Source organism: Dryobates pubescens, chromosome 31 (assembly GCF_014839835.1).
Source record: "Dryobates pubescens isolate bDryPub1 chromosome 31, bDryPub1.pri, whole genome shotgun sequence".
NCBI classification, from domain to species: Eukaryota; Metazoa; Chordata; class Aves; order Piciformes; family Picidae; genus Dryobates; species Dryobates pubescens.
In genome coordinates this window covers 4,043,012-4,058,133 of record NC_071642.1, presented here as the reverse complement: position 1 = coordinate 4,058,133, position 15,122 = coordinate 4,043,012, and the positions used below count along the sequence as shown (strand labels likewise).

The 15,122-nt window shown below is 58.5% G+C and overlaps 1 protein-coding gene across 1 annotated transcript in view; it reads right to left on the bottom strand.

Annotated features, from left to right (window-relative positions):
* The window catches only part of EFNA2 (ephrin A2), a 61,629-nt gene that overhangs the window by 35,639 nt on the left and 10,868 nt on the right, over window positions 1-15,122 (bottom strand). The gene's annotated exons all lie outside the window — the stretch shown is intronic.

The window sequence follows — 15,122 nt, the reverse complement described above, 5'->3', positions numbered from 1 at the left end:
ACCCGCCCGGCAGGGAGAGCAGCGGGGAGGGGGCTCGGGGGGCTTTACGGGGCGGGAGGGGTGGCGGGGGGGGGGATGTCCCTTTGAAGGAAGTCACTCAACCGATCGGCTGCTTGAGTTCAAGGGGTTGCTGCGGTGAGCAGGGGGCTGGGTTGTGCTGGCTTTGGATCTGCCATGAACATCCCCCGCCCCAGCACCCCCACCTCTGCCTCTGCTGATGGACTTTGGAAGCCCAGGGAGAAAGGAAGGAGCTGCTGCACCATCTCAGAGGGGTCCTGCGTGGTTGGGATGGGGTTTGGGGTGTCCACACCCTCCCCATGCCCTGTGTGTCTGGGTGTAGGATCAGCCATGTCCATGGGACCAGCTGTATCCATCATGGGCCTACTTGTGCCCATCATGGAGCAGCTGTGCCCATTGTGGGCCCAGTTGTGCCCATCACAGAACAGGTGCATCCATCATGGGCCCACTTGTGCCCATCAGGGACCACCTGTGCCTATTGTGGATCAGCCTTGCCTATGGTGGTACCAGCTGGGCCCATCACGGACCAGCTGTGCCCATCACTGGATCAGTCATGCCCACTGTGGCAGCAGTCATGCCCACTGTGAGACCCACTACACCCTTGAGATCCATCATGCCCACTGTGATACCAGCCATACCCATCATGAGCCCCACCATGCCCATCACAAGCCCCACCATGCCATCACGAGCCCTGTCATGCTCATCATGAGCCCCACCATGCCCAATACAAGACCTACCATACCCATCACAATCCTCACCATGCCCTACCCACCATACCCATCATAAGCCCCACCATGCCATCACAAGCCCTACCATACCCTTTTTGCCCCCCACCCTGCCCTTTTGGAGCCCCACCTACCCACTGCCCACATGCCCCTGCAGCTGGCGGGGCCCACGTGTGCTTGGGGGGGGGTGGGGGGTGGGCACAGAGGACGCAGGAGTCACTTTAATTTGGCTATTTAAAACTAAAGAACTAAGGGAGGCTTTGAAAAGCCTGGAGGGGTCCCAGTGGAGGGACCTCCAGCTCCCCCTTCAAAGGCTGCCTCGGCTTTCTTCCCCCCGTTAGAGGCACACAAAGGTGCTCCAGCACTTTGGTCTCTCTGGAAAGACCTTTTTAATTGGTTCCAGGCAGAAGGTTACACATCTCTCCCCTTCCCCTTGCCTGTGCTTCTGAGAGGGGAGCAGTGGGGGGAAAAGGGGAAAGCCCCCCAACAAGGCAGAGGGCAGGAGGGTCTGTGCCACGGTAAAGCAGCTCGGCTGGGCACGGGGTGGGTGAGTTGGGGGCAGCCAGGGCTAGGGCATCCCCACCAGCACCACCAGCACCGTGGGGGTCAGGATGGCTGAGGGTGATGGGGGTCACTGGTGAGGGCAGGGCTGGCCAAGGAGGCTGAACTGGGGGCAATCAGGGCTATGATATCCTCACCACAACCACCATGGGGGCCAGGATAGCTGAAGGGGAAGGGGAGCCCTGGGGTGGCCAAGGAGGCTGAGCTGGGGGCAACCAGGGCTGTAACTTCCCCCACGCTTTGGTGGCCAAGGAGGCTGAGCTGGGGGCAACCAGGGTGGCTGAATGTGATGGAGCTGCCTGGGCAGAGCAGGGGTAGCCAAGGAGGGAACACATAAGGTAGCTCTGCTGGCTGTGGGGTGGTTGACTTGGGGGCAACCAGGGCTATAACACCACCGCCACCGTGGGGGCCAGCATGGCTGAGGGTGATGAGGATCATTGGTGAGAGCAGGGATGGCCAAGGAGGAGGCTGTGCTGGGGGCACCAAGAGGGTTGTGCCAGGCTGCAGAGGAGATGCTCAGAGGCAGAAGGGAGACGCTTGGCACCAAGATGCCAGCTGGGAGGCTGCTCGGTGCCCCCATGGGGATTTTAAAGCTCTCTGCAGGGACTCCCAGAAAAGAGCAGCTGGCCACACGCTGCCCAGGGGCCTGCTCCGACCTCCACAGCCCATCCCAAGCCTCACAACCCCCTTGGCACATCCGCAGCGAGCACCGCCCAGCATCCCCACAGCACCACCCCTGCTCCCCGCGGCGCGGTGCCTGCTGCGGCGCAAGCCCTCGCCCTGCCCTCCTGGCTTCATCCTCACCATCCCTCCTTCCATCCTCACCATCCATCCCTCCAGCCATGCTTCCATCCATCCTTCCCAAGCACTTGGTTTTCCTCTCACGGCAGGGGGAGCTGAGAGAAACGCCATCAATTATTGAGCCGGGGCGCGGCCAGCCTGCCGCGGGCCCCTTGCTAATGCCGCTCAGGTAGAGGCGCTGGGAGCCGCAGTCAGACACCTCCTAACACGATTAGCTGCAGGGCTCTTCCAGCCAGCTTCAAGGTCAATTTCTTCTGAGGCTGTGACAAAAAGGCGTGGGGAGGGCCCCCGGCTCCCCTACCACCCACCCCCAGCCCTGCCGGGGAGCTGGCAATGGGGAGGCAGCAGGTTAGGACTGGGTGTGGGTAGCCCTGAGCGCTGCCCCTAGACGGCTTAAAGGGATGTCGAGGGCAGGATGGGGGGGAGGAAGGATAGGGATGTGGGGAGGCTCGTGAGGAGGTGCTGGGGCTCATGAGGAGGTGCTGTGACTCCTGGTGGGTTGGGGATATATGGTGGTGGCTCACAAGAACGTGGGGGGCTCATGGTGGGGTGGGGATATGGTGGAGCTCCCAGCAGGCTGGGGACATGGTGAGGCTCCTGGTTGGATGGGGACATGGTGAGGCTCCTGGTTGGATGGGGACATGGTGGGGATCTTGGTGGGATGGGGACCTGGAGAGGCTCCTGGTGGGATGGGGACATAGGAGGAGGCTCATGAGGACACAATGGGGCTCCCGGTGGGATAGGATCTTGGTAGGTGGCTCCTAGCCACAGAACAGGAACCCAGCAGGTCCTGGCTCCCATCCTGTGGTGCAGGAGCAGGTCCAGCACATGGAGCAGCAGCAATTGACTCCAGATGTTTCTGCCAGCAGCCGGAAATTGCCTCCCCCCCACCCGGAAAGTGTTCAGCAGCTCCTTCCCCCGCCCCGTGCCAGCCCTGGTGGGGATGGGCAGCAGGGGTGAGCCCTGACGGTGCCAGGGAAGGGATTCACCTGGTGTGGAGAGGCCAGGCAGAGGGACAGGCCAGCTTGGCAGGGCACTGGCACGGCAAGGTCAGCTCTGCCACGGTGCTCCTGCGCCCCAGCATTTGGGACACGCAGCGCTGGGATCCCAGCTCTGGCTGCACACCCAGCCAGGCTGGCACAGGGCTGCCCACCCAGCTGCTGCCCTTCACCCCACTGCTCATCCCCACCTTCCAATGCCTTCTGAATGGTGGAGGGGGGAGGTGCTGCAGCAGGCAAGGAGGGCATCACCTTCTCCACCACAGCCAAGGGAAAATGGGCTCCTGAGGGCTCATGGAACGGACAGGAGACTGCTGGTGTCTGGCACAGGGGCTGGGATGAAGCTGCTGCAGAGCTGCTCTGCTCGAGGATAGCTACATCCCTGCCCCAGAGCTTCCTCCTCTGCAGATGTGGTGGTGCTGCAGCAGAAGTAGGGCTGGGTGCCCACCAGGCTGTGTGCCCACCAGGCTGAGTGCCCACTGTGCCAGGCAGATGGTAGCAAAGCCAAACCCTCCCCCTCCAAGTTTCAGTCTGGGAGGATCCAGCTCCAACATTCAGGTGTGAGTGGTTTGGGAAAGGGCTGGCAGGCAGCTCCAGGCAGTGCTGGATGCAGGTCACAGCCAAACCCTTCCCAAGAGGTCTCCTGAAGGACACCACAAACCCACAGGGTCCCTGCTCCTCCCTGCCAGGTCACATTCTGCTTTGGGGAGGGTGCTCAGGACAGCATGCCACCCAGGTGGGACAGGGATGTGGCTTTCTGACCCCTCTGACCTCAGAGCAGAGGGAGGAAAAGCACAGGAAAACCTCAGGAAGGTGTCTGAAGAGCCAGAGCCCAGCTTCACCCACTCACAAGTTAACTTCAGGCCCATGACAGCTTCCAGGTCCTGACACGGTTCAAGAACCTCAACTCCTATCACAGGAGCATGGTTCTGCTCTTCACATGATGGAGACAACCCCTGGGGATCAAACCCCTCCAGAAGGAAGAAAAATGACTTTTAAAAATCACCTCACTGACCTCAGTCCAGAGCTGGCAGGTAGCAAACCAGTCCCTTGAACGGGAGGGAACTGGGGGTGCTCACAACTTGAGGAAGGCAGGGAGATAGCCAGGGATGGAAGGAAGGATTCCAGCCCCATGGGCATGCAGACCTCAGTGCCCCCCAGTCTGCATCCTCCTCTGCCCCCCACTCTGCCCCTGAATCTGCTCCCCACACTGCACCCCACTGCACCGCACTCTTCCCCCAACTCTGGCCTCCATTCTGCATCCACTCTGCACCTCACTGCTCCCCACTCTGTACCCTGCTCTGCATCCCCCTCTACCCCTCCCTCTGCCCCCACTCTGCCCCTGACTCTGCTCCTCACTCTGCACCCCATTGCACCCCACTCTTCCCCCCACTTTGGCCCCCATTCTCATCCACTCTGCCCCTCACTCTGTCCCCAGTCTGCACCCCACTGCTCCCCACTCTGCCCCCACTCTGCACCCCCTCTTCCCCTTGCTCTGCCCCCAGTCTGCCCCTGACTCTTCCCCCCACTCTGGCCCCCAGTCTGCATCCACTCTGCCCCTTATTCTGCCCCCCTCTCTGCACCCCACTCTTCCCCCAACTCTGGCCCCCACTCTGCCCTCATTCTGTCCCCACTCTGCATCCCTCCCATCGACTGGGGGGACCTGGGGCTGTTCCCAGCTTGAGGAAGGCAGGGAGATAGGCAGGGCTGGAAGGCAGGATCCCAGCCCCATGCTCACACAGACCCCAGTGTCCCCTACTCTGCCCTTCACTCTGCTCCCCACTGTGGTAGTTTTAGGCTACTCTCCCCACCCCAGGATCCAGCTCTAAGTGGGTTTGTAACAGCCCTGAGCTGGTGGGACACAGAGCTGTGTTATTTTTATCCTTCCATCCGTTCCAGTTTCCTTGCCAGGATGTCATTAACCAGGGTCTGGGCAGTGGGGACACTGCTGTCACTCTGTCCTGCACCAACCCCCCACCCCTCAGTCTCCCTCCCACCAGCCTCTCTTGGTAGCTGCACGTTTCCAACACAGCAAAAAGCCACCAGTTTGTGACTGGTCTCCTCTGGGTCACTCCAACTCTCACCATGGTTGCAGGAAACCTCCCACCAGTGACCATCTGGAGACGCCCAGTGCCCTCCCAGCACCAGAGCTGAGCTAATCCCAGTTTCATGCAGTCACAGAACTGTTGAGGTTGGAAGAGACCTTGAGGATCATCACATCCAGACGCTTGCCTGGAGCTCACAATCCCACCACTAAGGGATGTTTCACACCCACCATCTTGCAATGCCTCCTCCAGGACCCCTTAAATGTCCGTCACTGGGACTCCTTCAATGTCCATCACTGGGACCCCTTCAATGTCCATCACTGGGACCCCTGCAACGTCCATCACTGGGATCCCTTCAATGTCCACCACTGGGATCTCTCCAATATCCATCACTGGGACCCCTCCAATGCCCATCACCAGGACCTCTCCAATGTCCATTCCTGGGACTTCTCTGAAGTCCCTCTCCCCAGGTTGAGCTGGAGGGAGGCAAGAGGGAGGCAGGAGGGAGGCAGGAGGGAGGCAGGAGGGAGGCAGGAGAACACAGCACAGCTCAGCTGCTGATGAGAGATCATCTCGGACAAGCCCAAAGCTGCCAGGCAGGGATCTGACTCACAGCAGATGGGAATTGAGACACCAGCAGATGCCCTCCCACAGCTGCCAGCAGCTTGGCAGCCAGGGAGGGTGTTCCCAACAACTTCTTTTCCCTGGGAAGGCCAAGGCCGTGCCCGCATGGTGCTGACAACCTGCGCGCAGCTCGCTGGCTCGTGCCACTCCCACTCCTGCCTTTCCCACTCCTGCCTTTCCCCAGCTGCTCTCCCAGTCAGTCCCCACAGCCCCTGGAAGCAGTTTCCCACAGCACAGGTGGGGACAGGAGCATCCAAGCAGGTCAAGCACACTGAGGATGGGTGATGCCAGAGGTGCCCCAGTAGGCTGGGCAGGGTGAACAGAGTCACAGGGAGGTGACAGAGGCACAATTATAGAATCATAGAATGGGTTGGAGTGGAAGGGACCTTAAAGATCATCCAGTTCCAATCCCCTGCCATGGGCAGGGTCACCTCCCACCAGCACAGGTTGCTCAAGGCCTCATCCAGCCTGGCCTTGAACACTTTCAGGGAGGGGACATCCACAGCCTCCCTGGGCAACCTGTTGCAGGCTCTCCCCCACCCTCACTGGAAAGAATTCCTTCCTAATCACCAGGCTCAATCTGCCCTCCTCAAGCTTTCATCCATTCCCTCTCTTCCCAACATGCCAGCTGCTTCCAGCTGGGAAAGCCTGGCAAAAGGAGAAAGATCAGGCCCAGGAAGATGCCCTGGGGAGCTGAAGCTCTGGTGGGAGAGCCACCACGGAGGACAGCAACAGGGCCTCCAGCTCAGCCCCACTCTCCTGCTACCAGTGACCTCCCAGTTCAGCAGTGGGGAGAGATGATGCCTGCCAGGGATGGAGCCACCCAGCAGCTCCTGCAGAGCTTGATGACAGTCCCCAGGTAGGTTTCCTTCGGAGGGTCAGGGAGGAAGGTAGCAGCACAGAGATATTTAAGCAGCGTTTTACCGTCGGGGGAAAAGGGAAAAAAAATTAGAGTCACAATATTAATTAATCCTCAAAGCACTTTAGGAACATTAACTAATTAAGCCTCCCAACCCCTCTGCGAGGTGGGGAAGGTATCATTGTCCTCCTTTCACAGCTCTGGAAAAGAATGAAGCACGCAAGCCGTGACCCTGTGGCTCGCCCAAGGTCGCTGCCAGCAGGGTGCAGGTGGGAAGGGGGACCCCAAAATCCGCACACCCCCCCCCCCCCCCGAGCAGAACACCACACAGCACCCACCCCAGTACATCCCAGCACCCTGCTCCCCACCCAAGGCAAACAGAGAGTCACAGAATCATCCAGGTTGGAAAGGACCTCTGAGATCATCGAGTCCAACCTATCACCCAAGGACACAGTCTCCGGCTGCACCGGGGGAGGTTTGGGGCTGGATGTTAGGAAGAAATTCCTCACAGGAAGAGTGATTGGCCGTTGGAATGGGCTGCCCGGGGAGGTGGTTGGAGTCACCGTCCCTGGAAGGGTTTAAAGACAGACTGGATGAGGCGCTTAGTGCCACGGTTTAGTTGATTAGATGAGTCTAAGGGGCAGAAGACGGGGTGGGGCGGCACAAGGGATGAGCCGGGATGAGCCCAGTCCCAGTAGCCACCACAGCAGGCAGAGCTCTGCCCCCTCCCCCCCGCCGAGGGGAAAACCCACCAGAGCCTGGGGCAGGGAATGGATCTAGGAAACGGTGAAGGGATGGGGGTGGGGGTGGGGTGGGGTGGGGAGGGGGGTTGTTTCTGGAAAGCACAAAGGACCCTGAGTGGTTGGAAGGCGATGAGAGGCCCCGGCTGGGTTATCAACCGGTGTCTCCATCAGGCGGCATCGATCCGGATAATAGCCGGCAATTGTTCAGCTACGATATCATAAAGTCACTTTAACCACAGCCATAAAGCTTCCCCCGCCTGCAGCACCGCCGGGCGTCCCCCCCGCCCTGCCAGCCACGCACCGGGGCTGGGGAGGGGACACACACACACAGGCGGCAAAGCCTTGCCCCCTGCCATCGGCGCGGCAGGAGATGCTGGGGGACATCGCCAGCTCGCACCCGAGCCCGAGGGAGCAGCTGTCCCTGGGGCACTGACCTCCGAGTCATGGAATTGTTTGGGTTGGGAAAGACCTCCGAGAGCATCCAGTCCAACCTTCAACCCAACCCCAGCACGGCCACCAAACCATGGCCCCGAAGTGCCATGGCCACAGGGTTCTGGAACACCTCCAGGCATGGGGACTCCACCACCTCCCTGGGCAGCCTGTTCCAGCCCCTGACCACACTGGCAGCAAAGAAATTGTTCCTCATCTCCAACCTAACCATCCCCTGGGGCAACCTGAGGCCATCTCCTCGTGTCTTATCTTATTGTCCCCTGGGAGAAGAGACCAACCCCCACCTGGCTCCAACCTTCTTTCAGGGAGCTGTGGAGAGCCAGGTCTCTCTTCAGAGATGAGGTCATCACCCCCCCAGTATTGTCCTCCCTGCTTCTGCTGCTCTGCTGGGAGCGGAGGGAACTGGGATGGGACAGAAAGGGGACTGGGATGGGATGCCAAGTCCCTCAGTGCTCCCCAAAATACAACCCAGCAGGGCCAGGGTCAGGGCAGCTCGAAGGCAGCAGCTGAGATTCACCATTCCAAGTTTTAATCCATAGGATTTAGGGTAGTTAGGAAAAAAAATCCACAGTGACAGCCCCACCCCCTACCCAATATAGCAGCTGTGACCCCCCCCCCCCCGCCCAGCTTTGCTCTTACCACCACCACCCCCAGCAAACACAGGGCTGGGACCCAGCTCCTCTGCTCCCCGCCGGGTTGTGGGGGGCTTCCCGTTACCAGCCCCTCAAATCCCAGGCCGTTCCCATGCCAGCTGGCAATCACCAGCTCCACTTTCCAGTTGGAAGTCGGCAGGGGTTTGGCTTTGCTTGGCAGCCCCCGGGGGACACCGGCGGCAGCCCCTGCCCGTGCCGGAGAACGAAGCTTCCTCACCCGCCCGCTTCCCACTGCTTAATGAGCACAAAATATTTCCATGTTGCCAATTACTTGGTTCGTTTGTGCTGCTGCGGGCAGCGCCGGCGCAGGGAAAATCCCTCCGGAGCTGCCCTGGCCCCCCAGGGAGCGGGGGGTGGGGGGTGGGGGAGGATCCCCCTCTCAGCCCTGCCAGACCTGAAGTGTCCCCCAGCCTCACCGCGCACCCCCAAAACGTCCCCACCGCACCCTAGCCCCTGAGCTGCCGTCGTTAGCAGCCGGCTAACGCCTTTCCCACATCCCCCCTGCGACACCGATGCGGCTGCGGTGGGAAAGTGAAACCTTCCCGGGATTTAACCTGGCCTTGGAGGTTCATGGGGAAGCCTTCCCCCCGCCAGCCTCCCCAACTTTGCACCAGCTGTGAGTCCCAGCTTGGGCTCCTCGAGTGTCCCCACGCTGCCACCCGCGTCCTTGGGGACCGGGCTGAGGTGTCAGAGCAAAGCGAGATGAAACGCACGCAAAATGCCCCTGGGAGGCTAGTGAGGCTGCTTGCCCTAGGGGTGCTGATGCCCCCCGAAGCATCACAGCAAGATCTGGCCCCACCAGCCCCTGCACAGGGTGTCAGAGCAGGTCTAAGTCCACGGCACCTCCCGGCACCCGCACGGCTCCATCCCTCTGCCGGCAACAGCTCACTGCGGCCGAGGGACCCACATCCACCCCCCAGGCCTCCAAAAAGAAAATCTCCTTTTTGGCTCATTTCCTAAATTTCTCTCCACTGATACCCACCAGCAGATGACCTTTAAGCAGAAAACGATCTCTCAAGTCCCTTCCAACCCAACCCATCCTATAATTCCATCCTTTAGGGACCCAAGACGCCGCCGTGCCAACCCCTTCCAGCACAGAGAAGCAAAAACCTCTCAGCAGCACCACAGCCATGTGCCAGATTTCCCACCAGCCTTAACTGGGTTCATCCCACCCTGGGGACCCAACCCAACACCTCCCATCCTGGGGAGGATTTATAGCCCGGGGGGGGTGTGGGGAGAACCTCTCCCTGCGCCGTCATTATACAAACATTAAAGCAGGTCGGTCCCGGCATCGGCGTTCCCGGCGCCGCGGCTACACCTGCGGCCATAAATCCTCCTCTGGAGGCAGCTCAGCGGTGGTGATTTATAAGGTGAAACAAATATTACAATGTTTAAGGAAAAAAAAAAAAAAAGAAGAAGAAGAAGAAATAAAAGAAAGGGGAAAAAAAATAGAAATCAACCCAAACCCATCCATCTGGGCTCCCCTCGCACCAGGAACGGGGCTGCCGGCGGGCACCGCGGGCACTCCGGGTGCCACCCAGGTTTATGGAGCACCGTGGGACCTGCCAGCCATAGAATGGTTTGGGTTGGAAGGGATCTTAAAGCTCATCCAGTTGCAGCCTCCCCCCACCACGGGGCAGGGGCACCGCCAAGCTGGGCTGCGGCGCCGCCGAACGCACCGGGCCGGGCGATCGGCGCAGCTTTGAGCCGCCACGACCCTCCCCGCAGCCCCAAACCAGCCCGAAAGGAGCCTTAGGGTGAGGTGCTGGGGGGAGCTGCAGCCCCTCCTGGTGCTTTGGGGATGTGGAGGAGAAGGGACTTCACAGGCGGCGATGCTCCAGCTCCCGGCTGGAATTCCCAGCCCCGGCTGTGCCGCGCCGGGAGAGCCGCGTCCTTCTCAAGCTCTCCATTGCACTCTACAAATATTAATTGCTTAATTTAGCCCCTGGCAGCGAATCCTCACCTTAACCCAGGCTGGGAGGTGGAGTGGGGGCTGGGGGGAGGGGTGGGAAGGTGGGGGGGAGCCATTTGTCTCCGCGTAACGAGCTGGAACGCGGCTCCCGAGCTCACACCCAGCTCGCTGCCCTAACGCCGAGCCGTCCCTCCACCTCCGCCAAAAGCCTTCTCCCTGAGGAGACACCGCAGTGATTTATTGGTGTTCATCAGCTTTGAAATGCTTTTCTGGAGCTCAAATTCCTGCTGCCGTATGCCCGAGCCAGGCCCCGGCATCCTCCCGCAGCTGCTTCACATCCCAACGCTGGGGAGAGCTCCGGGAAGGAGCCAAGGTGGAAAATGAACAACTGCGGATCGCGGTGGGGATGAGGCCGGCTGGAGATGTGGTGGTTGGGTCGGGCTGGCTGCACCTGAGCCACCAAGCCCAGGAACCGGCACGGACAGGGACTGCGGGCAGGGAAATGTGGGATCCACAGGCAGGGAAACGTCTGATCCGCAGGGCAGGGAAACGCGGGATCCACACACAGCGAAATCTGAGATCTGCTGCAAGCTGAAGGTAATCAATCCAGGGAGGTGAATGCTAGGCACAATGCCACCTGCAGAGCACAGTCCCGTGGCGCAGTGATCCTCCTTTCCCATTCTCATCCCTAGTTTTAGTCCTTAATTCCCCCATCACAGCCGGAGCTCCGCGGGTGCCGTGCTGCAGGGGGATCCTGGAGTCCCACACTCGGCACCGTGCCCAGCTCCAGCCAAACCCAGACCTGGGAAGAACCCAGCAGTGATGACATTGGCTGGGGACTGGAGCCAAAAGTCATTGTCAAAGCCATAGCCAAAGGTTTCTCCTTGGCTGATGGTTTGGATTCTGTCGGAAGCCAAACTGAGAATCGTTTTGGCCAGGAGCTGGTGCCAGGACTGCCACGTGCTGGTGCCACCTCCAACAGTGGTTGCACGACGGTGCCAGGGTGCTGGTGGCAGCAGGACATTCCCCTCACAGCCTTGGGGATGTGGCATGGCACAGACTGGCACAGCCACAGCTCCACCCCTGGTTCCACCGTGCTGGCAGAGCTGGGATGTTGTGGGGCAGCAGGTCCTGACCACCCAGTGGGAAGGCTCTTGGGATACCCAAGGAGAGGTTTGGAGGACCTGCAAGATGGACACCACAGTCTGCAGCATGAGGCTGCCCCAGAGATAAGAACCTTGCTGAGTTTGAGACAACAACAATTTTCCTGACTAAAGGATTTTGGAGCCTACCCTGTCCTCACTGCTCTCCCAAAGACTCTGGCACAAAGAGAGGATGGAGGATGGTGCCCACTCCAAAAGGGGGACCTCAAGGTGAGCATCCACCAGCTGGACAAAGACCCTCCAGGGTAGGAGGAGACACAGTTTTGGGGTTTGTGCAGCTGCTTAAAATGAAGGGAAACAGTGGAAGGGAAGAAGGAGGAGGAGGAGCTGGGATCAGACCCAGAGAAAGAAGCTGTGGGGAGAGCAGAATCACAGAATCAGTTTGGTTGGCAAAGCCCTTTCAGATCAGTGAGTCCAACAATCACCATTCCCCCCTCCCTGGGTGGGGCCAGGGCTGTGCAGGCCACGGAGCCACTTGAGGGACCCTGGGATGTTTCTGCCCCAGCAAAGTACCCAGTAGGGAAAATTCCACCCAAGCCCAGCACAGAGCTCCCCTTTCCTCCCACCAGCCCCACACCTAGAACAAAGAAATCCAGGCAGACCCATGGCAGATGTCACCCAAATGGTGACAAGTCCCATTTTAGGTGATGCCAGGAGGGCAGCGTGGGGCCAACTGCAGCCCACTGAGAGGCTCTGCTGGGATTTGATGCCCTGGCTGGGTCTGGGACCACCCTCCCCACACCCCAGCTCCAAGTTTTCCAGCTGAACAAAGGGAGAAAGGTTGGATCAGATGATCCTCAGGGTCCCTCCCAACCTGGCATTCTATGATCCTGTGGCTTTGGTGAACACCCAAGGACCAAACCCCTCAGGGGAGTGTCTTCCCCCATCAGCAACTCTCCCACCTCCAGCCCCATCTCAGTAGCATCAAGAATTGGTCCAAGAGTTGGGAAAAGTCCCTTCCCCAAGGGCTGGGATATGAGCTCAGGTTCCAGCAGCTCCAATGCTGAGTCAGGCAAATTGTCTTGGAAAAAAAAAATGAAGTGAAAATGTGCAGAAAAGGAAGCAACTGCAGAGCACTAAAGGACTTTGGTGTGCTGGGGAACAAGGGAAATTCAAACTGGAAGGTCTAAATATAGGAGGGAAAAAAAAGGGAAGGGCAGCCTGATGGAGGTTCCCTTAATTCCAGGGCAAAGGGGGGGAAGAAATTCCAGGGCAAAAGGAAAACATTCCAGAGTAAAAGGGGAAATAAATCCAAGGCAAAAGGAAAAAAATTCCAGGGAAAAGGGAAAAAAAAATCCAGGGTGAAAGGAAAAAAAAAAAAAATCCAGGGCAAAAGGGAAAAAATTTCCAGGGCCAAAGGGAAAAAAATTCCAGAGTGAAAGGAAAAAAATTCCAGGACAAAAGGGGAAAAATCTCAGGGCCAAAGGGAAAAATTCCAGAGTGAAAGGAAAAAAATTCCAGGACAAAAGGGGAAAAATCTCAGGGCCAAAGGGAAAAATTCCAAGGCAAAAGGGGAAAAATTCCAAGGCAAAAGAAAAAATTCCAGGGCAAAAGGAAAGCATCCCAGGGCCAAAGGAAAAAAATTCCAGGGGAAAAGGAAAAAAATTCCAGAGTGAAAGGAAAATGCTGAGTATTTAGCCCTCCCATTTATGGCTCTTTTCAACCCCCACCCCCCTTCCCCCCATTCCCAAACCACTCTGAAATCCAAGAACTGGGATCACCCCACCATGGAAGCCCCAGAGATGCCCCAGGAGGGAGGGCTGGACAGATGGACACAGCCCAGCCGCCTGCACCCCCAACCTGACCCCAGCTGGCATCATCCAGGGCTGGACCAGCACCCAGGGGGTACCCCCCAGCCCCACTGTCCCCGGGGGGCTCTGCCCCACGTTTTTCCACTCAATTTGCTTCCCGAGCTTGCAGGAGATAAATCCCAGAGCCGAGGCAGGCAGCCGGAACGGCAGAGCCAGCAGTGCCAAGTTTAATAAGCAACCCTGATGGAGAAACCAGATAATAATTGGGATTATCGAGCTGGCTGGGAAAGAGCTTCTCCTCCAGCTCCTGATGGCCCCTGCAGCCACTCCAGCACCTGGCACGGGGGTGACAATGGCCACTCGTGGGGGCCACCGGTGGGACTGGGACGACTCCTGGGCACGGCCAAGCCGGGATGCAGCCAGGGAGCAGGATCAGCTCCTCGATAATTGAAAGAGGCCAAATAACAAATCCATTTCTGGATGCACCACACTCACCCCTCAGATCCCACAGGAGCAGCCACTCCCTGCCTACAAGCCTAAATCCATCCCAGCATCCAGGCACAGTTGGGGGGAGAGGTTTGTCCCTATCCCAGTGCCTGCCGAGAGCTCTGCCGCCGGAATAATCCCATCCCGGTTGGATTTGGGAGGGGGCACGAGGTGCAGACACTTTTTAGCTCCTGGTGGTCCCAGCAGGCACTCCAGCACCTGGCACAGGAGTGACAATGCCACTCGTGGGAGCCACCGGTGGGACTGGGATGAATCCTGGGCACGGCCAAGCCGGGATGCAGCCAGGGAGCAGGATCAGCTCATAGATAATTAAAAGAGGCTAAATAATCAATCCATTTCTGGATGCACCACACTCACCCCTCAGATCCCACAGGAGCAGCCACTCCCTGCCTACAAACCTAAATCCATCCCAGCATCCAGGCACAGCTGGGGGTGGGGGGAAGTTGTCCCCATCCCAGTGCCTGCCGAGAGCTCTGCCGCCGGAATAATCCCATCCCGGTTGGATTTGGCACGGGGCACGAGGTGCAGGGACTCAGTGGAAACAGGATTTGGGGGTAGGGGGGAAAGGAAGAATTGGGATTTTCTGAGGTCTCCCCGGGGTCAGGCTTTGACTGCAAATATAAACAGTTTGGGTTGCTTTTCTTTTCCCTTTAAATAAGAAGAAAATAATAAAGAAAAAGGAGAAAACTCCCAAATCCAAGCGGTTTCAAATGAAAAGCAGCCAGAAAGGCAGGGTGAAGACAACAAAAAAAAGCCCTGCTGGAAGGTGCAGCCAGGATGAGTGCTCAGAAATATTCCTGTGTGCTGGTGAAAGGCTTTAGCTGGTTGCCAGCACATGGGAGAGTTTTGCTCTCTGTGCAATGAGGGACAGAAAGGCAGGAGGGAGAAAGAGAGGGAGCAGGGCAGGAGGGGGAAAGAGAGGGAGCAGGGCAGGAGAGAGGAAGAGAGGGAGCAGGGCAGGAGGGGGAAAGAGAGGGAGCAGGGCAGGAGGGGGAAAGAGAGGGAGCAGGGCAGGAGAGAGGAAGAGAGGGAGCAGGGCAGGAGGGGGAAAGAGAGGGAGCAGGGCAGGAGGGGGAAAGAGAGGGAGCAGGGCAGGAGGGGGAAAGAGAGGGAGCAGGGCAGGAGGGGGAAAGAGAGGGAGCAGGGCAGGAGAGAGGAAGAGGAAAAACTGAGACAAATAATTTTCTCCTTTTCCACAGGGGGGGAAAAAAAACCAACCAGCAACAAACAAAATAAAATGAGATGAAGCAAAATAAACCAAAATAAAATGAAATAAAATGAAGAAAAATAAAGTAAAGCAAAAAAAAAAGAG